The sequence below is a fragment of the Meriones unguiculatus genome, chromosome 18 (genome assembly GCF_030254825.1).
Source record: "Meriones unguiculatus strain TT.TT164.6M chromosome 18, Bangor_MerUng_6.1, whole genome shotgun sequence".
Taxonomy (NCBI): Eukaryota; Metazoa; Chordata; class Mammalia; order Rodentia; family Muridae; genus Meriones; species Meriones unguiculatus.
This window is the reverse complement of record NC_083365.1, coordinates 68,521,788-68,547,690: the sequence shown is the minus strand read 5'-3', so window position 1 is coordinate 68,547,690 and position 25,903 is coordinate 68,521,788.

Genomic DNA, 25,903 nt, shown 5'->3' with positions numbered 1-25,903 from the left:
GACCCTACCCCACTCCTGACATGGTTCCACTCTGTTGCCCTAGCTGTCCTGGAATTCTCTATGTAGACCAGACTAGGCTCAAACTCACAAAGATTACCTGCCTTTGGTTTTCCTTTTGCCGGATTAAGTAAATGTGCCATTGTAAGACCTGGGGTCTCACAGCTCAGGAGTTCAATCGTGCCCTTCCCAGAAACTCCCCCAGACCAAGACTCGTTGCAAAAGCAAGAGTTTTATTAACCATTGTACAATGGGGTCACCCCCGCTGGTCAGCAAAGAGTGGCACCGGGAGACAAAGGCCTTTAGGTTTTTAAAAGAAAAATTGCGAGAAATTTGAAGTTGGAGTTTTGGCAATTTAGGATTGGATGAGGAAGTTATAAAGTAAGATAATTGGTTAGTCTTAGGAGCTCAAGCTTGGCCAGTCCTGCCAAGTGTGGATGCAGCTGCAATTGAAGGTGGGGTGGTTAGCTCATCCTTGAAGATTAGGGGCTACAGACTTTTGACTGGAGGTCAAAAGCTACTCAGAAGAAGTCTAGGTTTGTTGCTAAGAAACGCTATCTCAAGGACAAGAGTCTGGTCCTTCTTTTGCTGAGTGAAGGTCATTGCTTGCTTGCCCTTTTTTATATCTGTCCTCACAGATAGGGTCACATTTCTTCACTCTCTGGAAAGGTACTAAGAGGCTTTAGCTTAACCTGGACCTAAAACTCAAAACTATAGGCTTTAGAAGACATATAGGTTACAAAGTAAGTCTAACCCTTTCACCATCATGCCTAGGTTCATTTTTTAACTTTTATTTTTATTATTAGTTATGTTTTATTAACACTGTATCCCAGCTGTATCCAGCTCCCTCATTTCCTTCCAATCACACCCTCCCTCCCTCATGTCCTCCCTGCCCCTTTCTAAGTCCACTGATAGGGGAGGACCTCCTCCTCTTTCATCTGACCCTGTTTTATCAGGTATCTTCAGGACTGGCTGCAAAGTCCTCCTTTGTGGCCTAACAGGGATGCTCCTCCCTTGGGGGGTAGGGAGGTCAAAAAGCTTGCCATTGAGTTCCTGTCAGAAATAGTCCCTGTTCCCCTTACTAGGGAAACCCACTTGGTTACTGAGCTACCACGAGCTACATCTGAACAGGGGTTCTTAGGTTATATCCATGCATGGTCCTTGGTTGGAGAAACAGTCTATACACTTAAAGAAGATAAACAAGAAAGAAGGCCTGGGGTAAGATGATCAATCCTCACTTAGAAAGACAAATGGAATGGGCATTGGACGTAGGAGAAAACAAGTAACAGGACAGAGGGCTACCACAGAGGGCTCTGAAAGACTCTACCTAGCAGTGTATCAAAGCAGATACTAAGACTCATAACCAAACCTTCGGCAGAGTTCAGGGAATCATATGAAAGAAGGAGAGTTAATATGACATGGAGAGGATAGGAGCTCCACAAGGACCAAATATATCTGGGCACAGGGGTCGTTATATGCCTAGGTTTAGATGTCTTCTCTTGCTGTCAAGAGGAACTTTGTAATGCAGGTAAGAAGGAAAGAATGGCAGATGCCTACAGCCGACAGAGAGGCTAAGAGCAATGTGTTTGACAAACAAGAGAACATGTTGGTTCCCTCTGGAATGTACAGGAAGACACATTGTCTTTCACAGAGATAATGTCATTGAGTACCAGAAACTTCATATGAATCTGCTTACAGTTTGAAATACTGGACTTGGTTCTGATACTATTTAATAGACTTTGCTATAAATATAGCATCTCACAGATATGCAAACCAAACCCTAGGCTCTGCTATTTCTTCTTGTCCTAACTAGCAGCCAGCAAAGGGATGCTAAATTATAGTCCTCCAAGCCTAAATTTCAATTCTTTGGTGTCTCATGTATTTTATGATCAGCATACTCATTAAGTGTTCTCAAACAACTTCATTAACTCTCTCTCACCTTCCAGAAGCTTCTCATCACCTTCTCTTACCAAACTCATTTTCATATCTGTGCCCTGGACTCTGAAATTGGAACCAAATGTGTTTCATTTGTTTCTTACTAAAATGCATGCATTTCCCCATGGCTTTTGTCACCTCTTAATATGGGCTTATTTCTTTCCTTCATCACCTTCCTCTTCCTATATGCACCTTTCTCCACTTTAATTTGTCTCCCATGGAGCGCACTGATGAGTTGATGAGGCCCTGGGTTCCACTGCTGGGTATAACTTATTCATTCCACAGCTGCCTGGCAGGGAATTACTCTCGATCAGAGCAGTTGTGCACTCAACGAGCCACAGACAGTGGAAGACTGGCAGGCAGTCAACAGCTCATGCCTGCTGTCAAATTAATGTGGCTTGAACAAGTGCTGAAAGCCAAGTATTGCCTCTCTTGGTGGCGGTATTCTAATGTGGGTGTAATATGCTGTGTCCTCATCTTTTTAATTTTACCTGAAGAACATTGCAAAACTCACCAGAGAATTCCTTAGCACTAGTTAAAGTTTTTCTCAGAGAGTCCTCCAATCATTTTTTCAACTTTACCTCTAAGACTCCAAGACCATTTTCTATTATTAATCTTTTTTTCTTAAATTAATGTAATTTTTAATTTATTACTTGAGAAGTTCATACATGTGTGCAATGTCCCCTCATTTTTTTATACCCACCCCTCATTTCCTACCTCCAGCTCCTCTCATATCTCCTTAAGTACCCCTCAGAAATTGATGCTCCACCTCCTTTTTTTTTTAATTTGATAACCCACTGTGTCTAATTGGCATTGCCTATTTATACATCAGTGTGAGGCCATTAACTGGAACTGGACCAACCTACCAAGGACTATATGTCTAAAGAAAACTCAATCTCCCTCTCCTAGCATTTTTTTCTTAACTCTTCAGCTATGAGTAGGGGCTCTGTCCTCCACCCTCTATGTTGTATGTTGATTGGCTTGAGCTGATGCAGATGTTAATCACAGCTGCTGTGAGGTCATGAGTGCAACTGGCCTTTCCTGTCCAGAGACACTGTTTCTCCTTGACCTCTGGCTTTTACAATCTTTCTTCCCCCTCTCCCTAGATGTTCTCTGAGTCTTAATGGGAGAATGTGCATAGATATCCTATTTATGGCCAAGCATGACACAGACGATTTCTTTGTACTTTGACCAGCTGGGAGTAAGTTGGTTTGTAAAGTTTTAGGTTTCATCATGGCATTTTGGTACATACATGTCATAGGAGTTCATTCTCAGCCCTCTCCCTTCCCAGTTGGCCTCCCCTTACCTGGTGATCTTGTACTGATGGTCTCTATCTTTTCCCCCAAACAGTTTCCCTTTGTGCCTTCACGTCCTATGTATTTCACTACACAAAACAGAACCTCAAGCTGTGGAATAAAGGAGCTGACAGAGACCTGAAAATCGCTCTTTGCCCAAACATCCTGTGTGTCAGAAGAGGAAAGTGAGGCTCACAGGAGTCTGCTTACTGAGCCATGGGAGACTTTTGAAACAGTAGCTTAGGGTCTGTGGAGATAGCTCAGTATATAAGGCCCTTGCTTCACAAGCATGAGTTGGGTCCCCAGCACCCATGTAAGAACAATCAGACACAGTCACACTCTTCTAATCCTAGCACTGAGGACATAGAGATGTGTGGATCCCTGGAGCCTTCTGCCAGCCAGCCTAGCAAAAATGGGAATTTGAGAGAGAGGGAGGAGAGAGATCCTGGGAAATTCCACAGAAATTCCACTCTACACAGAAAAACAGGCACACACACACACACACGCACAGCACACCGCACATGTGAAATCATAAGCCTAGCCTGGGTACTCTTGCTTTTGCTTCTGGTTCTAATTCTGCTCAGTGCCCTCCTCATCTCAACATTATTATATTTACATTTTTCAAAGTTTATAACATTTATATTTTCCTGTGAGACCATAATTTAATCTCTTATTCTATGTATTTAGGGTATAGCTAAAGCTCATAAATAAACCAAATAAATCAACACTTCCATTATTACAACTTTGCAATTTTGTGTCATAACAGTTTATTGGTTTAAGGATATTTTTCTAAGTGTGTATCCAGAGTGTATCATATTTCTTTTCTCATTTCTTTTACTTCCTTTGGGACATAGTTAACTACCACTGTTTCTAGTATCTAATGTCATTCTTTCAGAATATTAGTTTTTCCTTTTTTTTTCCTGAAGCAAGAGCTAAAGTATGTGTTTTCAAACAGGATATGGAGGAGAAAAATTGTCTGTTTTCTTATATATCCAAATATCTTGGGTATTTGCTTTTAATCTCATTTGAAAACTTTCCTAGCAATAAAATTCTGAGTGATAATGTTTTCTTAAATTTCAGAATATTGGGATATTGCATTCTGATATCCAATCTACTATCAATGTAATTCTTAATTCTTTGCCATTTTTTTCTGTATACTTCACTTTTTGAAATTATGAGTAGTCAAAATTTATATGATTGCTTAATTAGAAAAAAAAACAAAGTTAAATTATTTTTTTTCTTTGCATTTACCTACTTAATTTTTGAAAATTACCATCAGCAAATAAGCTATAAGCCAGGACTCTACATCACAGGCATTTTCAGTTCTTTAACAGCATTTTAACATTGCTGGCTTAAACCTGAGGCAATTTACATATTTGGAGAAACTACAAAGTGACATTTTTCTAAATGGTCCATTTATTCTGTTAAAAATTGTATGAAAACATTGTTTACTTCTCTCTTTATCTCACATACATGTTTCTCCATATCCATATGTATGTGTCTGTATATATAAATACATGAAATAGGTGCATACATTTATATACTCATTATCAATATGGTTCATAAAGTTATTTTATTGAATTTAGTTATATTCATTCAATATAACAGTGTACCCTCTGATTTCAGCAAAGGAAAAGTCATTTTTAATTAATCCTTCCACAGTGATAAATATGACAGAATAAACTGGCATTCCCTCAGGCAGAAATTGTAGGGCATCTGATCTCCCAAAAGCAAAAATACCAGAGAGACCCATATTTTCCCCACGAGTTCCTGTCCAGATTCACATCCGCAGGGCATTCAACAGCTACAATCCAATCAGAGAGCCACGGTCTATGTCTTAGTGTGCAGGAAGGAAATTTGGGACCGACAGAGTTCTGTGTGCAAAGGTGTGGAGGGAATAAATTCTATAAAGAAAGATTCTTCAAAGACTCCTTCTTCCTCAGTCTGTGAACAAACTCTCTTTGATTCCTTGGACATAATGGAAATGACCACAGAAACCAAGCAGACACCCGAAGAAAGCCAGAGACTGCATGGAAGTTCTGTGTTTTGGGCCCTATATTAGAGAGATGTGTAAAAGCCTCATGTTTCTACAGACTCTCATGAATGTCACAGAATTCCGCATACACAAAGGTTAGCAGCCTGCTTCATATTTAAGGAAGAATCCAAACTAGATGCTGTGGTGGTCAGCTTAGTCAGCTTGGCACAGCCTAGAATCGGCTAGAAAGAAAGGGGCTTCAGGGACTGTCTACAGCATGTTTGTGGCAATTGTCCTGATTTTTTTAACTGATGCATGAAGACCCACCCTAAGCGTGGGCTGCATCTTGAGGTGGTGGAAGATGAAAACCTTCCATGGCCCTCACTCTTGCTGGCACTAACAGAAATAGCCTCTTTGGGCCTGCAGTGTGGTCTGAGGCCACCAGCAACTGTTCAGGAATCCTCTCAGCCTTTGGCACCAGGTTAGGGGTGCGGAGGCCGCCAGCAGTGTGGGTTGACTATCAAGTTTTCGGCTTTTATAGGACGAGGCAGCCATTATTGGATTAATCCAATTGTATCTAAAAACCAAACCAGTAAATCCCCTCTTAATATGGATTCAGTTTATCAGTTCTGCTCCTTTAGATCCCAGACTATAAACTAAAAGGGGATAAGAAGAAAATAATTCTCAAAAGATGCCCGAGAAACATAGAAAATACGACGCCTACAAGGGAATTACTACGACAAATTCTCACTGGAAACATGGAGGGCAAACCTTCCATGTTTTGAGACCACCGATAACAGAAAGTGAAAATTTTCTGCCAGAGAGAAATTTTTATCCATATGTGTGTTTCAAATAAAAGAGCACTAATAAGATTGTTGCTATTACACCATTATAAAGATACCAAGAATATTGCTTATTCAGATAACAGGAAGGTGGTACCAGGTAGGAAATTAGATGTAGGGAAGAAATTTAAAACCCCAGAATTCTACGGATACGTACACAGCACAGGTCACATTTATTTTTATTTTTGTTTGTTTGTTTGGGGAGGGGCAGACAAGGTCTCATGATGTACCTCTAGCTGGCCTTGTGCCCACTGTATAGACCAGGCTGGCACCAAAATTGCTTCACTCCTTCTACCTCTGTCTCCCAAGTGCTGAAGCCGCATCGGGACACCAGCGTTTCCAGCAATTTTTATCTTTTTAATTTTTTAAAGCTAAACTGACTCTCAGAAACACATGGATAAATATCAGCTCCCCAGACAGAGCACCAGTGACATCAACCATCCAAGCCTAGCTGGAGGAAGCCATGAATACAGTGAGGGTTCACCCACAGGAGAATGACTGACCTCATCAAAAGAGTCACACCCCATTATAGGTGAGACCTGGGAGAGTGAGCAGACAGAGACCTTATTCAGCCAAACTCTCACCCTCGGTGCACGGAAGCTCTTTTGAGACCACAGTCAGCTTGGAAAGAACCTGAAATGTATGTCTGTAACATTTGTTTTTAAACTGTACGGGATCTATTTTGTATAAATACCGGGTATGTCTTGAGAGAGCCCTGTCTTGTCAGTATTTTTGATATCCTCTAACCTTGTCTGGTAAAGCCTGGGGGCTGTAAATTGGCGTGAAAATTTACAGCAGGTTCTTGTAGCACGGCACCAATTAGTTATGTGTGGGAATGGGAGGTTGTTCTGTTTTATTTTGTTTTTTCATCTTCAGGTGGCTTTGATTCAGCTTACATGAAAATTATTGAGTGGGGTGTGGTAGCACAGGCCTTGAGTACCACCCCATGGGAGGCAGAGGCAGGACGATCTTTGTCAATTAGAGGCTAGCCTGAGCTACAGGACAGCCAGGAATACATACAGAGAAACCCTGTCTCATAATAAAAACAAAAAACAAACAAACAAAAATCTGTCTTTGCAAAATTATAAAGAAAAAAAAATTTAATTCACAGTTTGGGGGACTGAATATGCCTGAAACTGATTGTTGTTCTGGTAAATGAATAACACTCTGTAGTTACAAATAAAATTGCAACTGTTTTGGTCCCATTTTGAATGTTTCTAAATAAATACAATTTTGAAAAAAGAAACATAAATTGAATGTTTTGTTGTTTTGCATTATTAAAAGAAATATTCCTAATTTTTTCACTGTAGCCTAAAATTGAATGACTTTGGTGTTTTCTTTCGTGTATTTGTTTGTTGAGTTTTGATGACAATATTTTACTTTCTTTGTGGAATAATCTGCTTGGTATTGAGATTTCCTAATTTGACATTTTATCAAAATTCCCCAGGGAAGTCCCCTGGGCCTGTGGCAGGCTAGTTTAATTGGTTAGTTCATTAGTAGTTGGTTAGTTAGTTAGCTAGCTTACTAGTTAGTTTGAAGTTCTAAATCATACCCAGAAGCTCCTATGCCCACCCTGTAGGCAAGCTCTATCCCAAAGGCCCATCAGTAGTGACCATAGCCACTTTGAGGAAAAAACTGATTAACTTGATTAATAACATTCTTTCTGTCTGTGGAAATTTCTGTATTTAAGACTTCAAACTGCCCTGGGGTTTGGATCACTAATTTAAGCACATCTCTTACATTTTAACATATTTAAATTATAATTGTTTTTAAATTTTCTTCATTGCTCAAAAAATAAATGATGGTCTTGGAAGAAGGGTCAGTCACGTAAGTGATTGCTGCACAAGCGAAAAGACCTAAGTTCAATTCTCAGAAACCACTTTTAAAAGCCAGATGTGGTAACTTGTATTTGTTTTGTTTTACAAGATGTGTCTTATTTCACTGGGAGAGGGGTCTCACTGTGTACCCCTGACTGGCTTGGTACTCCTTATATAGGGCTGTCTTACCTCAGGCTCACAGAGGTCCTCCTGCCTCTGGCTCTTAAGTGCTGGGGTTAAAAGGGTGTGACACAAAATCTGGCTAAGAGAAGTTATTCTATCTTTAATTATGTGTGTGGGCAGAGGAGTATGCATTTAAATGTCGGTTATCATGGAGGCCAGAGGCATGAGTTTTACCCCAATAGTTGTGAACCACCAGATATCAGTGTTTGCAAAGGAATTTGGGTCCTCTGCAACGGGCAGCATCAGCCCTTAACTGCCAAGCCAGCTGTCTAGCCCAAGTGGCATGTGTGTATAATCCCACCACTGGGGAGGCCAAAGACAGGAGGATCCCTGGTGTTTAGTGGTCTACTTACCAGGTTCAGATCAGTGAGAAACCCTGCCTCAAAAACAATGCAAATGGCTTCTGAAAAATAAGGCTTGTACTCCATACACACAGAGAGAGAGAAAGAGAAAGAGAGAGAGAGAGGAAGGAGAAGAGGGAGAAGAAGACCACCTGCACACACATGGACACTTACATGGAGATTCACAAAGAATTAAAAAGATAAAGTGTAGAAAGGTGGTTTCACGGAAGGACGGTTTCATTTATTTCTATAGTTTTGTGTTCACCTTACTCTGTGCCTTACTCTACGTCTAATATAAAGCTCTTCTTTGCTAAGGCACCATGTATACTCTAGAAGAAAAGGTTTTTCCCATTACAGAACATAGATTTTATAGAGAGGCATTTGGTATGCTGGTAAACGGCTCTTGTGAAGAAAGAAATAAAAATTCTTCATACCGCTTGCCAATTTTCGTGTTATAAATGTCACTACTGAGGCCAGCTTCGAGCTCATTTGTGTGGTTGCTGATCATGGAGGTGGGAAGAGACAGAACTGGTCCTTTCTCACCACACATTGTGTGAGTCAGGTCGGCACAGCCGATAGGATTCATCTTTCAAACTGCAGTGTCTGTGAGAGGCTTTTTGGAATAGTTGAACTGCAATAAGAAGCCCCTCCCTAAATGTGGGTGGCTCTGTCCCAGAGGTTGGGGTCCTGAAAACTGAATACTAAGAAGATGACCTGAGCACAGCATGCATCGCTCTGCTTACTGACTATAGGTGCCCTGTGAGCAGCCGCCCCGTTCTCCTGCTGCTGTGCTTCCCCACCACGACAGTGTTCCTTCAAACCCTGAGCCGAGACAAGCCCTTCCTCCCTATAGATGCCATTGTCAGGTATGTTGTCATGGCAACGGAAAAGTAACTACTGTTACTGTACCTCCTTGGGAGGCTCCTAGATTCCTGTCTTACTGTTTTACTTGACCTGTCTCGAATTTAGAATGATTTCAGAAAGCTTCTGTTTCTGTCAATGCCAACTAATGTAGGTCCCAGATCTTTTGCTTTTGCAAAGGTAAATCCTGCAATAAATGACCATAAATATTGCAACCTCACGTTCTTTCATGCTTGCTAGTAGTATAAACCTGCTCTGCTCCATGGTCAGGTCTAATATTTCCATACTCAGGTCTGCAGTCTCTCCCCATTGTTTCCACTCTCCTAACACTCGTCTGCCTGTGCTTTTGTTGCTGCTCAAGTCTGAACTGTTCGACTACAGATATGTTTTTATTTATAGCACTGAAATGGGTTCACAGCTGTTTATTTTACACAAGTGATTGTGAACAAATGTTGGAAGTCAGCAGAAAGAAAAAGGAAACCTTGCAAGATCCAGAGACTTTTGGCAAAGTGTTGAAAGAGAAAGGAAGTGTCCCTATAACTGCTGGCCCAGCTCCCGTACTAGGGCAGAGTTCTCCCCCTCTACAGAAATTATATTAAGCATTCTCAGCACAGGTTCTGACAATCTCAGCCACTGGATAGATTCATAACCCTTGAAGGCTTGAAGCCCAACTAGACAGGCAACCTGAAGTCTCACAGCAGTTGCCTGGCTTAGAAAAAGAAATCCACATAACCTCTTCAGTGGAAGCCACAGCAAGAAGGAACTTATTGCCCGAAGCTGCACTGCTCTAGGGCTTGTCTCTGGGACCCCATGGACATGCCAATGCTCAATGTCAGCAGGTCACTGCCAGACACATCAAAGTGGCTCAGAAAGGTGCCTGAAAAAAACCCAGTGAATACCCTAAAATGAGAATATGTAAGGATACCCTCAAGAACCAAATCTCAGTCCTCTACTGTTTTTGGCCAGCAGGTCACCAAAACCATAGATTTACAACAAGACAGAGAGAGCCACTTATATGGCTCTGGCCTCCGCTCTTACCCACCCCACTCACAGGTACCTACCATTTACAGAGCAGAAGAGAACCTCATAATTCCAATGTTATCCTGCCAACACAGCTTTTGTGGGGTGGGAGTGAGTGGTGCTGCAGTTCCATCTGTTGCTGGCCCCTGGCATACGTAGCATTAGAAGATCCAGAAACTATCCAAACCATCCAACGCCCGTCGTATTCCACTATTCATTGTGTCCACTGTCATTTAAGCAGAAGGAGACCAGGAAAAAGAGCCCTCAACTATTACCCCACTCCCCCGCTCAGCACACACAACCAAAGGACACCCTAAGAGAAACATCCGGATTTAACCGTGACACAGTGGATCCTGGTGGAAGCTCTAACTGAGCAGGTAAGGAGAGAAAAGCACCATTCCACTCCACCCTTCAGGTCAATAGTGTGGCCATAAGTTTCACCTGGGGTGGCCATGCCTGTAGTAGCATCAAAGAAAAATGCCCCAGTTACTGACCCCTCCCAACCTACATGGTTCCTGCATTTTGCCTCCAATATCCTCCCAATCAGGATAGTCCTATGCTGTTGGCAAAACTGGTCATGACAGCCACAGGGGTAATACTGTATCTCTTTCCATCACATCTGTTTAGGACACACCTTGGCTAGAATCACAATCTAATAGGAAGATATCTGTTTCAAATTCTTCTCCAGTACTGAAATAGCCAGTATCAGAGACTCACAGAAATAAGAGCCAAGACATCTTATCAACCAGTGGAGGCAAGAACTTTCAAAGAGAAAGTATACACCTGCTCTTCCATATTCATACTCTTGCTGCCCGTATCACATATGCTGAAACACTAAAATGTTCTTAACCTCATACAACCTGCACAGATGAAAGGTCTCTCTCAAAGAAAAAAAAAAGAAAGAAAGAAAGTTCTCTCTCTCCAACACTTTATGAACATATCAAAACTCACTAGCCACAGCCTAAGAAGCAATTCATAGAAAACAAACAATATGTTGGCCAGGTACAAATAGAGCCAATATTACATTTTAAATCTGTACTTTGAGATGCGTCTTTAAGAGAAAGTCCTTTGCTAAGAAGACTCATTCACAAGAGTGGCAGGAATCCATTGCTCCAGATGTGAAAGGCACAGAATAGACATGAGGTAACGTAAAACTGCTACAAGGTCTGGACTCCCTCCTTGCAGACTCTAAAGAAACAAAAAGATAGAATGCCTGACCCTCACGAAGAATTTAAAAAGGATGGTGAACTGGGGGTGGCCACCAACATCCAGCATCTCGTGGGAGAGAGGGCTGGAGAAGCCAAGAGAATGTATCCTTTTGAGTATGTCACTCTGTAAAGGCACTGGGGTGTTAGTGTTAGACAGGTAGGTCTGAAAAAGAAGAGGAAAAGGAAGAAGAGGATGAGGAGAAGTAAAGAAGGAGAAGAAAGAGGAGGAGGGGGATGGAGAGAAGGAGGAATAGAAAGCAGGAAAAGAAGGAAGATGGTGATTTGGAAAGAGGAAAGACCACTTCAAGCCATGAAGCATACAGTGGCTTGGCAGAGGGAGGATTTAAGTGGAGATTGGAGGAGGGAAGCTCAAGAAAACATACACTAAACTTACAGTTACAGAGAATATGTAAAAAAAAAAAAATCAGAATATTTAGAGAGCAGATGCAAAGAAAGAAATAAAGCACCTGCAGGTGAAACTCACTGAAGCGGCCTGGCAGAAGATGTAGACAGACACTCAAAAACACCATCAAAACTGGTCCCAGCACCAAGTATGTTTACACCTAACAAGACAGGCATGCTGGCCTCTACACTGGATGCTGGTGTCTTCACTGTGTGCTGGCATCGTAACTAGACACTGTCAGGAAGGCTTGTTTTATTTATATTCATGCTGCTTACATCACACCCTTAATATTTCTGAATACCGTTATTGCAAAAAGTCAAATGCAGCTGTGCTGTGAAGGAAAAATATGCGCTAATAAATTTCAAGTGTGATTGTTTCTCCACTAATGGGCACATTGCAGGCTCCTGCTTGAGGAAGGGCTGTCTGTATCACTGTGTTTGAGCAGTGACAATCTACAGCATAGCAAATGACATAAACTACAGAGGGGTGCCTGGATTTGTTAGTCATTTCTCTTCTCAAACCCTCGGAGAAGCCCTTGGGTCAGCACACCTACCAGAGCAAACAAGCTCTTCTGGACTCCTGTTGTCCCTTTCCTATTGGACATGGGTTAGTGCTTATCTCTTTCTCTAGAGGGGAATAATAGATCAATAGATACATCAGTGGATGAAGACAAATGACTTCATTGCTTAAAAAGCAAATGGCTCATACCAAACAGTCCTTGCTGCTGTTGCATCGCTGCTGTTCTTTCTGTTCCCAGAATTCATCTGTGTCACTCAACACCGAGTTTCTGATGGTTTGGAGAAGATGAAGTATATGTGCTTTATCTCCCACTGTTTAATAGAAACACCGCAGCCAAATCCATTCTGTGTCCACTGTGATCCATCATGGAAACACAGCAGTCACCACTCCAAAATCTTCCCTGTGTGACTTCTTATTCATAAAAGAGATGCCTGCCACTGGAGTGTTACACAGCCCAAACAAGACCCCTAGCACAAACAGTGTGCAATATGTGGCAGTATCTGAAGAATGCTCAAAAATACTGATTGAACAAAGTGAGGGAGACAGAAAGGATCCAAAGGGTTTGACTGAGGAACCTATGGTGGCTGAGATGCAAGATTTCAGAACCCATGGACTCTAATCAAAAGGATGAAAGTGTAATCGGCTACAATTCTTTTACAGGTCCTATTATAAATAATTGCTTATGAAATTATCCCATAGTAGTCTTCAAATTAATGCCACTTTGCAACCTTCCAGGAAAATGTTTTAAAAAAAAATTTCAGCTCTGGACTGAGGAGAGGGTGGTTCAGTCACTAATGCATTTATCTTCAAGTGTGAGGACCTGATTTCCGTCCCCAAAACCCACATAAGTAGCCAGATGTGGCAGCCTGTGCTTGCTGTAATCCCTGAACTGGGAAGGCAGCTACAGGCAGAAACCTGGAACTCAAAGGTCATGAACCTAAACACTTCACAAATTCCAGGCCAATGAGAGACCTACTTTCCACAAAATGTGGAGGACAGTTGAGTCCCTCACCTTAGCTTGTCCCCTGACCTCCAAACATGCTTGAGCACGGACAAACACACACCACACCACACACACACCACCACCACCACCACCACACACATGCACACACATGCACACACATGCACACACATGCACACACATGCACACACATGCACATTTGTCACAGTTCCATCTCTATCATGTTACTGGTCCTCCATCTTGGCTCATATAGATAAGCAGGATGGAAATGGCTCTTGTGTTCAAGCCTCGGCTTCATCAGCATTCCTTCTTCCACTTGGACCCTATTCCTGGAGATTTTCAGTTTCTTGATTTCCGATCCTTTGGGATGACTCAAAGGTTGAGCCACAATGGTTTCTCCTGTTAAATATAGACCAACCAGGCCATCCAGTCTATTCTCCATTCTGTTATATCATGTACAGTTTTATTTCACATGGAAAACACTAAAACTCCACATTTTTCTTCCTTCAAGTTTCCCAAGTGAACATTTATTTATTTATTATTTGTATATCTATCTATTTATATATATTTTATATATATAAATATATATTTTTATATATCTACATATATTTTTATATATAAATATATATATTTATATCTATCTATCTATGTATATATATATTTATTTATATATATGTCACTTACAGCCTGATTCCAGTCCCTCCCTCCTCTTCTCCCACTCCCACCCTCACAACCCCCTCCACCCATTACCCCCTCTCCTTCTCAGAGAAGAGGAGGCTCCAAGGAGTACCAGCCTACTCTGGAACCTCAAGTTGCAGCAGGACTAAGCACATCTCCTTCTCCTGAGGCCATACAAGGCAGCCCAGCTAGGGGAAAGGATTCCAAAAGCAGGGAAGAGTTCATTTCAGAGATAGCCTCTCCTCCCATTGTTAGGGGACCTACCATTTGCCTGAAAATTTCATGATTTCCTTGTCTTTAATTGCTGAGTAGTATTCTATTGTATAAATGTACCACATTTGTTGTAGCCGTTCATCTGTTGAAGGACATCTAGGTTGTTTCCAGATTCTGGGTATTACGAATACAGCTGCTGTGAACAGAGACAAGGGAAGAGGCTGCAGCGGGGATACAAAGTGAATAAATTGTGATAAATAAATATATAAATAAAGTTAAATTAAAGCAAAACAAGGAAATCATGAAATTTTCAGGCAAATGATGGAACTAGAAAAGATCATCCTGAGTGAGGTAACCCAGAAACAGAAAGATACACATGGTATATACTCACTCATAAGTGGATATCAGTCATATAATATAGAATAAACATATTAAAATCTATAGTCCTAAAGAAGCTAAACAACAAGGAGGACCCTAGGAAAGATGCTAATCTTCACTCAGAAGAGCAAACAGGATAGACATCAGAAGCAGAACAAGACAGGAAAAGGACAAGAGCCTCCCAGAGAGGGCCTCTGAAAGACTACCCAGCAGGGTATTAAAGCAGATGCTGAGACTCATAGCCAAACTTTAGACAAGGTGCAGAGAATCAGATGTAGCACATGGGCAGCTCAGACTCCATAGGGGTTCCCTAACAAAAGGAGCAGGGGCAGTCACAGGCATGAACTTGGTTACCTGCTCTTTGATCAACTCTTCCTGGTCAGGAGGTCACAGAGAAACAGGATCCAGATAATCCTGATGATACCTGTTAGGCTAGGGTCAGGTAGTAGGGGAGGAGGACCTCCCCTATCAGTGGACAGGGGGAGGGACATGGAGGGGAAAGAAGGAGAGAAGGTGGGACAGGGATATGAGGAAGGGGGCTACAGCCTGAATACAAATTGAATAAATTGTAATAAATAATAATAATAAAGAAAAATTTTAAATGGGGTACAAAGCTGGTCACCGTGGCACACATCTATAATCCCAGCACTAGGGAAGGCAGAGGCCAGCCTGGTCTACAAAGCGAGTCTAGAACAGCCAAGGCTACTCAAAGAAAGCTTGTTTTGGGAAAAAAAAATAAAAAATAAAAAAATAAAAACAAAAAAACAAAAAAAAAAAAACTAGCAAAACGGGGGTACAAAGCTGAACAGAAAATTCTCAACAGAGGAATCTCTAATGGGGAAGAGCTTAAAGAAATGCTCAGCGTCCTTAGTAACCAGAGAAATACACATCAAAACAGCTCTGTGATTCCATCTGACACCTGTAGGGATGCCCAGGTGAACTTCTCACACCTGTTCCTCTATTTCCTCACCACGGGTCTCCACAGCCTGAACAGAAACTTTAGTGTTGATCCGAAACCAGCACAGAAAGTGGTTAGAAGTACAATGCAAAGATTGCTCGTGTGTCCCAGGTGCCTCTGCAGTAAGATCCGTGGTTTGTAAACGGTAGTCCTCGGAACCCTTACTAGAGAGCCTGACAGATGACTCTGGAATCAGTATGCAGCACGATGCTTGAGAGAATAGCACTTCCCCTCCTCTCTTACTTCCCAGGTTACTCCCTAAGCCAGAGAAGTTTTGCCTCATCCTCATAACTGTGAGAGTCAGTTGTAGCTGCCAGTTTCACACAGCCTAGACTCACATGGGCAAAGAGTCTCCGTGAAGCACTGTTTACATGGGAGTGGCGCCTGGGCATGTATGTGGGGAACTGTTTTGATTACTAATATTAACTTACATGTGGAAAGACTCGGGCTCCGGTGAACACCACCTTTCCCGAGGCAGGGTTTGCAGCCTGTGTACGAGAGAGTAGAGCCGAGCTCACGCAAGCCGCCGGGTAATCACGAACGTGTTGGTTTCTCTCTGTTCTTGCTGTTGAATGGGGTGTGGCTGGTGGTTTCAAGTCTCTAAGGCCTTGACATCCCTCCCATCGTGGAGCAAAGAGACCTGTGAGCTCAAGTGAACGCTTTCTCCCCTTTGTTGCTTGCTTCTAGGGAGTTTTATTAATGCAGCATAAATGAAACTATGGCAAAAATAAATAAATAAATAAATTTGGCCAGGTGAATGGTGTACATCTCTCTTAGCTCAACTTGTGTAACAAATGAGCTAGATTTATAGGCCTTCCTATAATTGACCTTCATGTACCACAAAGAACTATGTGTCGCTAAAATCATCTAGACACTGCAAAGCCTTTAAACATAGAGTATTTAAGCCTCAATCATACCTCCAGACTCCTGAGCCAGGTCTCCAGACTGACGCTCTTGCAACTGTTTTACTTTCTCTGACGTCATAACGCCAAATTAACTCAAACAGAAATTTTAACTCATTATTTAAAATAGGCTTTTAAAGGGTGAAATGAGGGGGTTTTTGGTTTTATTGTCTCAGGTTTTGTGTCTGCGTGTGCTCATGCTCCCATGCAGTTGTATATATTTGTTAGCGTTTAATGCACATGTGAGTATTGGTCCCCATGCGCAGGAGTGTGTGCATGTGGAAGGCAGAGGGTCAACACTGAGTGTCTCGTTTAGTCACTCCTCACCTCTTCTTTTTTTAGACAGATCTCACACTGAGCCTGAAGCTTGTCCACTTGGTCAGGCTAGCTGCCCATCAGGCTCCAGAAATCTAGCTGCCTCTGCTTCCCAGTTTCAGGATTATAGGGATGTGTTGCCATGCCTGGATTTGTGTTGGGGTGGAACTTAGGTCCTTACACTTGCCAAGCAAGCACTTTGCCAACTAAGCCATGCCCAGCCTCTGGTTTGTGTGAGCACTTGTGTGTGTGTGTGTGTGTGTGTGTTTGTGTGTGTTTAAAATATGTGTATGTGTGTGTGCATGTATAATGTGTGGCTATTGTGTGTGTTTAAGGTATGTGTATAGCTGAAATTACAGTCACGTACCAATCAGAAGCCAGACATTGATAACAGGGGTAGGAAAGAGCTTAAGGGAATGTGGCGCCTCCTACAATAACAGAAGTCACGGGAATGTAGCCTGTTCAAGGTCCAGCGTGAGAACCTTGCACATTAGTTGAATTTGACCTGCTTTAACATGATTTTCCCCTAGATGCTCGTATTCTGTGAATGCTCATAAAGAAGAGAACGATACCAGGGAAACCTCCAGCAGAGCTGCACAAAGATCAAACACAAGTCCTCGGGTTCTCATTGACACCGTAATGAGAAGAAGGCTTTCTCCCTCTGCTCCTTCTGTGTGCCCTCTACTGCGCATGCCACACGTTGATTTTTGTGCGTTTATACTAAGAAGTACTTTGTAGATTACATCCAGGAAAATCCTGTGGACAATTTCTATAAAGGGAACACACCACACATGTAGACTATTCTGAAAGTCCAGGCATTGTGATTTGTTATTCTCTTTGCGCCCCTGGACAGGGCCAAGGGACACTAAGGAAAGGTCTAGAAGTGGGTGCCCAAGGATATTACAAATTACAGCTCCTGGGCTTCAGGAGACAAAAATGTAAGACAGCTATCTGTCGAGTGGCGCCTTCCTGACTTGTGTGGATATCTGGTTTATCTCCCTTTGGAGAGAACAGCTCTCTGGCTGGTGGCACCAACGCTGGCATGCCCCGTGTGCTGGGTAATGAGGGAAGACAAGACAATTTGGGGTGTTTCTAAACTGCTGCCTCAAGGCCATTTCCTTTTTCTGCTTTTATAGACAGAGCTCCTGGGCAGGATGCAGCAAACAAGAAGCATTTACTTGGGCATCTTAAGATCAGCTACCGTGAGGAGATTGTCAATCCTCCCTTTAAACACAACCTTCCTTCTCTCCTTCTGTTTTGTTTTGTTTTGATTTCTAATAACGGTCATTTCAGAACATCATGAGAGAAATGTTAGTTGAAAAACAGGGTAAGAGAGATAATCTCAGTAAAATGCTTGCTACACAGTATGAAAATCTGAGTTTGGTCACATACACAAACACATACACATGTACACACACATTTCTCAGTATGGATGTGATTGCCTATAACCCCATTACCAGGAACGCAGACAGGTGAATGCTTGGGGCCCTCTGGATAACCAGTGCAGCTGAATCAATGAATTTCAAGCCAATTTGAGACTCTCTCTCTCTCTCTCTCAATAAAAGTAAGGTAGATGGTGCCTCTGACCTCTTCACACAGCTCTACATATGCATACACACAAGTATACACACACACACACTCATACACAAGTTCCAGGGAGTATCTAAGATGGAAATTCTAGAAAACACCTCTGCTGGGCTCAGATACTACATGGTGTCAGTCAGAAACTGAAGAAGAAAAAAGCACTTAACATAGCTCTGCTTTTCATTTGCTTTAATTCTATCTAAAACTGCCTAAGCTGCACACTGTGAGTGGGTGTACTCTTCCATGATCAGGCTTTTAACCCGAGGAATTATACATTTTACCCACTGATGTGTGAACTGTGACCCTCCCTGAGTCCTTGACATGTTACAAGTAATTACTCTGAGGCAGTTGGAATCGACTTCATCCAGAAGGCAGCCCTCTGCCTCCAGCAGAAAGCAAGATAAGAGATGGTTCTTGCAAAAGGCCAGGGCTACAATTTAAGCATCCATCATTTCACAGAACCTCAAAGAAGAGCTTACAATGGCTTGCCTTTGAGACTCTGGCTGCATGTTTTGGGTCTGTGAGTCAATTTAGACTGCGGGCCACAGGCAGAGGGCACCATATTCTCCCTTGACAAAGCTATAGATGCTTCATAAAAAAATAAAATAAAAAACAAAATAAAACACTTGTTCAAGGGGCTGAAAAGATGCCTCATTGGTTAAGAGTGCATACAGCTCAAGCAAAGAACCCCAGTCTTTTTCCCACACCAGGTGGCTCACAAATTCCAAGGATATCCATTGCTTCTGGCCTCTGTGAGCATTATCACAGTGGCATTCACAGGTATGCGCACACATACATGCATGCAACTAAGATAAAAAATAAAATTTAAAAATAAATGTTCTGCATATAAATGACACTTTCTTCTAATATCTGTGTGCTCACTGTCAAGAGCCTACCTACTTCTCAGTTGATTGTATATTCTGTATGCCATAAATGACTTGCCCATATTGAACACTGACTTTCTGTAATAATTAAAATGTGTGTGATTTGAAGAAATAGAAGTAAGAATGGTACCCATGATTGTTAACATTGCTTGTCAACGTGGCAGGATCAGAAATTAGGTAGGAGACAAACTTCTGCAAGTGTCTGTGAGAGAGTTTCAACAGTAGGTTAATTAAAATGAATCGACCCACCTTAAATTTGGGCATCACCATCCCATGGGCTGAGGTCCCAAATGGAGTAAGAAGAAGAAAATGAGCTGAGCACCAGCATTCATCTCTGTTTCCTGACTGCAGATGAAATGCAATCCCTTGCCTTGTGCCCCTGCCTCCATTCTGTCCCCACCATAATGGACTGTATCCCTTCCAACTGTGAGCCAAAATAAACTCTTTCTTCCCTAAATTGGTTCTGTTAGGCATTTTTGGCATAGCAGCAAGTATGGCATCTAATGCTGTGGCTTACTCATATGAGCTTTCATAAAACAAAGGAACACAGTGTCTCATCCAAGTTCTGGTTTCTTCTCTTGTTCTATTCAGTCATTTCCAGCAGGTTGCTTTCACTTTCCTCATCAAAAGCTGGCTGTTTTGCAGAACTGACTGGCAAGGGAGTTAGAGAGCTATTTTAAGTTGGAACATTGCTTCTACAAAAACAATGTTGGGATTTTCTTAATAAAGAAGAATAGAAAATTATTATCAGAGAAAACACAGAATTTGCCTCCACCCAAATTGAAATAGCACACTCAATGTGGAGAAAAACAGGTCACTGAGACTATAGCCAAATCCTCTGCTGAATTTTGAATTCAAGTGAGTGTGGCTGGGAGAGTTTTTATAATCTCTTTTATCAGATATTTTAGGATATATAGGACAATAATGACATCCAATTTATTCTCTTAATATCTTGATAAAGTTGGTATTGCTATACTAATTCTGTGTAGCAAACTTCTGTGGAATAGAACAGTCAAATCTCATCTAAATTATATGTCAGCATATTTCCTGAGAGTTGGATGATTGTGTAAGCTTGGCTTTCTCAGTTGAGACTCAATAACAAAACATTCATTCCACATACTTGTTATCTTCCTCCGACTAGTGGATATGCCAATACCTGTCCAAAGAGACAGGACTGCAAGAGACATAGACATCCATCATGCATCCCAAATCTCAATCTTCTACCATCAATACATCTACTAAAATCTATTCACTAAATCAAGACCCATGGATAAGCAAGCCCCAACTCACCCTATTTCTGTAAGGTGAATCTCCAAGAATATTTTTCATGTAGATACAGTAAACTAACTGTAAGAAATTTAAGGGCAAAATGAAATCTACCAAGAGATTCTCCAGGATGGTGTCTGATCATAGCAAACATTTCCCATAAGGGGGGGGCAGTTTTTATACATTCTGTAATAGAAACACGATAATGAAAAGTCATAATTTCAAGACAAGAATATATTTTGTAAGGTACATGTTCATTTTTTTCAGAGAAGCTTCTCTTCACAGTGGGTTAAGTTTTAGTTTTTGTGTATGGGGACTGTGGAGTGGAGGCAAGGCAGGGCTCAGTGTTCAGTATCATTCGCCAGGATAACCACCCACCTTATTGGTTGGAGGACAAAGTCTCTCACTTTTGCCTAGAACATACCAGCTGGTTAAGCTGGCTGGCTACAAACCCCAAGGATCTTCCTGCCTTTATTTCCCCATTGTTGGAATCGCAAGTCCCTATCACTACGCCTGGTCTTCTTTACATACAGGCTGACAATAGAGCTCAGGTGCTTGTGTTTGTACATCAAGCACTTTACTGGCAGCCCTTAGTGGGTTGATATTAATGCTGCCTAATAGAAAGGAAAATTATTTATAGGCAGTTTTCTGCTTTTCTATGATACTTTGGTAAAAATATAATTTATATATTTGTTGCTTTATTTCTTTTAATATATTTATTTTATTTATTAATGATACACACATAAGAAGGAGAGAGAGAAAGGGAGAGAAAGAGTTGTTTCCTAATAAATTCCAATCTTGGGCCTCTAAGTATACGTGTGTGTGTGTGTGTGTGTGTGTGTGTGTGTGTGTGTGTGTGTGTTGAGTCTAAATTCTGGGAGTTGTTCCTCAAGCTTTGTACAGCTTCATTTTTGATAACAGGCCTCTCACTCTCACTGAGTTGGAGCTCATTAGTGAACATAAAGTTATATATATATATATATATATATATATATATACACATAGTATGTGTGTTTATGTAAAAGAGAAGCCATGGCTACACATTGAGGTCAAACTACAACATGTATGACTTGGTTCTCTCCTTCCACTATACAGGTCACAAGAATCAAACTCAGGTCACCAAGCTTGGCAGCAAATGTCTTTACCAACTGAACCACCTCACTGTCCCATGTGTTTATATATTTTAGAGATAAGTTTGGAGATAAGTTTTACTAGTTACATAGAATATTAATGCTAGATGTCTTCTATAAGCCCATTGATTATAACATCCAAAGAAGTCTGAAAACTGCCTTTTACCACAAAATAGGCTATTCTGCAGTTCATGAACGGCTGGGCATGTGAGCAGACATCAGCTCTTTCCACAGCCTCATGGGTATTGTTGGCAAATTCATTTAGTTCCTTCCTCCTCTTGTTCTTAACTGTTGAAGTCCAGAAAACTGTCAACCAATTCTGCTTTTAAAGAATATCCACAGGGCTGGAGAGATGGCTAGGCAGTTAAAAGCACATACTTTTCTTGTGGAGGACCTGAGTTCAGTTCCCAGTACCCACATCAAGCAGCTTACTACTTCCTGTAACTTCAGCTCCAGAGCATCCGGCACTCTCTCCTGGCCTCTGCAGACACTGCACTCAGATGCACAAGCATACACACAAACACAACACAATAAAGTCTTTAAACAAAAGAGCGTGTTCACTTGCTAAGAACTCCAAAACCAATGACCATAAACTAAGTAGCTCAGAGCAGCAGAAATTTGCTAGCTTGACTCCTACACAGGTGCTCCATCAGGAAACTAGGTGCTTGCTGGATGGCTCTGGGAGAGAGCTCTCATGCCCCTCCCTAGTTTCTCATGGCTCCTAGGCAGTTGGTGGATTCCTTGCCTCTGGAATTGTGTATCACGATAAACAATGTTTCTGTCCTCAAACTTTTGATTTCCCGAAATATGTTTCTGTGCATCCTTCCTCTTCTTATAAAAACTCTAGCTGTTGGATTTATGTCTCACTTTAATTCAACTTTATTTTATCCCAACTAATTTACGTCATCAAAGGTTATTTCAATTAGGGTCTGTAGAGGAGGCTCAGTAGTAAAGAGCTTATGAGAACATGAGTTCAACTGCCAGAATCCACAAAAGAAATGCCAGGTGTGGTATGATATTCTTGTAAGGCAGAGCTGGCCGGAGAGGGATAACAGGTGGATAACTGGGACTCAGTGGCTAACCAGCCTGACCTACTGGTGAGCTCCAAGCCAGTGAGAGGGCCTGGATCAAAAGTCAAGCCACACAGTGCTTGACCAGCATCCCCAAAATTTACCCTTAGTCTCAATGGACACACATACACACACACATAGGGGAGACAGAGAGAGAGAGAATGAGAAAGAGAGTTATTTCTAAAAAATTTAGAGCTTGTATATTATTTTCTGGAATCACCCAACTTACGATGCTAAAAACATTAATGCAAGTATCTGAAGGGAATCCATGCCTCTATTATGGTTTTTTCATAAATATTAATTTTTTTCACTGCATTCATTGCATTGTAATGTGTGTGAGGTTACAAGCATACCAAAGCATGTGTGTAAATGTCAGAGGACAACTTGTGGGTGATCAATTTGCTCAATCCACAACGTTGGTCTAAGGGATGAAACTTGGATCATCAGGTTTAGCGCCTGAATCATCTTGCTGTTCCCTCTGTTTTGGTCTCTTCTTCTTTGTCCTAACACCCTGAGTGTCTACAGATATGCCTATATTGTTTTGTTCTAAAGCCTTTACCTTCTAAGTCAACTACTATTTTTTTCAAAGTCCTCCTCAAACTGATGATGCAAGCCAGAGATAATAGTATGTACTTTAAGCATCACTTCCCCCAAACCACACTTTACAAAAATAATTATTTGTGAGCTCCCATATCTCTGAAACAGAATAAGATTTTCCAGCTCATAATTTAGCCCAGTGAACAAATGCCTTACACTTTTGATCTTGTTCCTGGTGATCCAAGATGGGAAAGATATGACATTGGAAATCATCCCTTCTGTCCTGGTGCAGACTTTTATACTCCGCTGGGTGCTTTTTAGATTGTATTTTACTACCTGTGTCAAAGACCAATACTGGTCAAGACTTATTACCCACCAATGAGCTGTAAAGAGACTGCTGAAAAGGGCATCAGAGGCTACTGGAAATATGGATCATGCTCTACGAGGGCAAAATGCCCCTGGCCCAGACTTTATTAGAACCAGGATTTCATTATTGCCCTTTCAGCTCTGCTGCAGAGCCCTCCAAAGCAGCCCAAGTTTCAAGCGTCAAGGATTGCAGAAGGATGACAATATTGAGAACATGCCTGATCCCATCCTCAAACATAAGAACAGTAACCATGTCTCCATTCACTCGGCCTCTGTAGTGACTCACAAGGAATTTCTTTGTTCTAACATTTGTTCTTCCTAATTTCCTTTCCTTTTCTTTTATCTATTTTCAATTTCAATTTGTTTTTAGAAGAACACCAATTCTTCTTTCTCATGCTCGTTTGTTTTGTGTGTAGTTGCATGTTTTCATGGGTGCACACTCCACTGCACTGGCGTGGGAGCCAAAGGACAGCTTTGGGAATCAGTTTCCTCCGTTCACCATGCGGATTCTGGCAATCAGACTTAGGTCATCAGGCTTGGTGACAAACACTTTAATCCTTTGAGACATCCTGCCCAGCGTCTTTAAAAAAAATTAAGACAGTTTTAACCCCAGCACCCTACAACTGGCTCTTTACTTAGCTGAGGATAATATTGGCCAAGGATGACTTTTATCTTCTGGTCGTCCTGACTCCACATTCCAAGTGCTAGGACCACAGGTGTGCCCTGCCACACTTGGTTTATGCAGTGGTGTGGATCAAATGCAGAATTTCCTGCATGCTAGAAAAGTCCCTATCGAATGGGTACATCTCCAGCTGTCCCAAACTTATGTATAAGCTATTGACTTGAAGGAGAGTAACATATCCTGGTTTAACCTCTGATAGAAGAGGTTTATTTATAAAATAAATACCAAGGAGTACATTGATGCTCAGTTCCTAGATATATCCATGTAGCATTTGCATTCAAAATATGAACTTCTTAGTTTCCAAATGAAAGTTACCTTGGTTGATTTAAGAATCCTTCTAAGCCTTCAACTTTTCACATCAAAAATAATGATAATATAAGCATTTTCTAAGGCTGTTGTAAGAACTTAAAGAACAGAACTGTAGTTGGCAGAATGCATGGCAGACTGTCAGGAAGTTTGGGTTACTTTTATTGTAATGCTACGGAGAAAAATGACAAAAGTGTCAACTTGCCACAGTCTAAAATCACCTGAAAATAGACTCTCCGTTGAGTAATTGACTCTATTGTGTTGGTGAAAGCTGTAGGTGTGTCTGTGGGAGATTTTCTTGATTGTTAACTGATGTAGGAGGGTCCCTGGCTGTAGAAGGAAGCTAGCTAAGCATGAGGTAGCAAGCATCATTTTCCCATAGTTTCTGTTTGAACTCAGACCCTGATTTTCCTCACTGATGAACTGTGACCTGGAAGTGTATGTCAAATAAACTCTCTTTCCCTAGATTGCTTTTGATTATTGTGTTTGAAACATTTTTTAAATTCTTTATTAATTACACTTTATTCACTTTGTATCCCCCCCCTGTGGTTCCCTACCTCCTCCTGTCCCAATCCCTCCCTTCCTCCACCCTCAGCATGCACCTTCATATGGAACAACAAGAAACCCAGAATTGCTAAAACAATCCTCTACAATAAAAGATCTTCAGGAGGTATCTCCATCCCTGATCTCAAGCTGTACTATAGAGCAATAGCAATAAACACTGCACGGTACTGCCATAGCAACAGAAGGGTGGATCAATGGAACTGAACAGAAGACCCTGACATAAATCCACACACTTATGGACACCTGATTTTTTACAAAGATGCCAAAACCATTCAATGGAAAAAAGACAGCATCTTCAACAAATGGTGTTGGTCTAACTGGATGTCTACATGTAGAAAAATGCAAATAGATCCATACTTATCACCCTGCACAAAACTAAAGTCCAAGTGGATCAAAGACTTTAATATAAAAACAGACACACTAAACCACTTAGAAGAAAAAGTGGGGAAGAGCCTTGAACTCATTGAAACATTTTCTATGAGGTTACATTAACCATATGATGGAGTTTTGACATAAAGGCTTAGGAAGGTTAATAGTACAAGAAGAATAACACACATGACACATGGTTATAAGATCAGTCTTTTTATTATTATTATTTTGAGACTTGGGTCTTGCTATACAGTCCAAGCCAACCTCAAGCTTGCTATCTTCCTGACTTAACACCCTTAATAATAGAATTATAAGCAAGTGTCTCATGGCCAACAAAGGTAGGT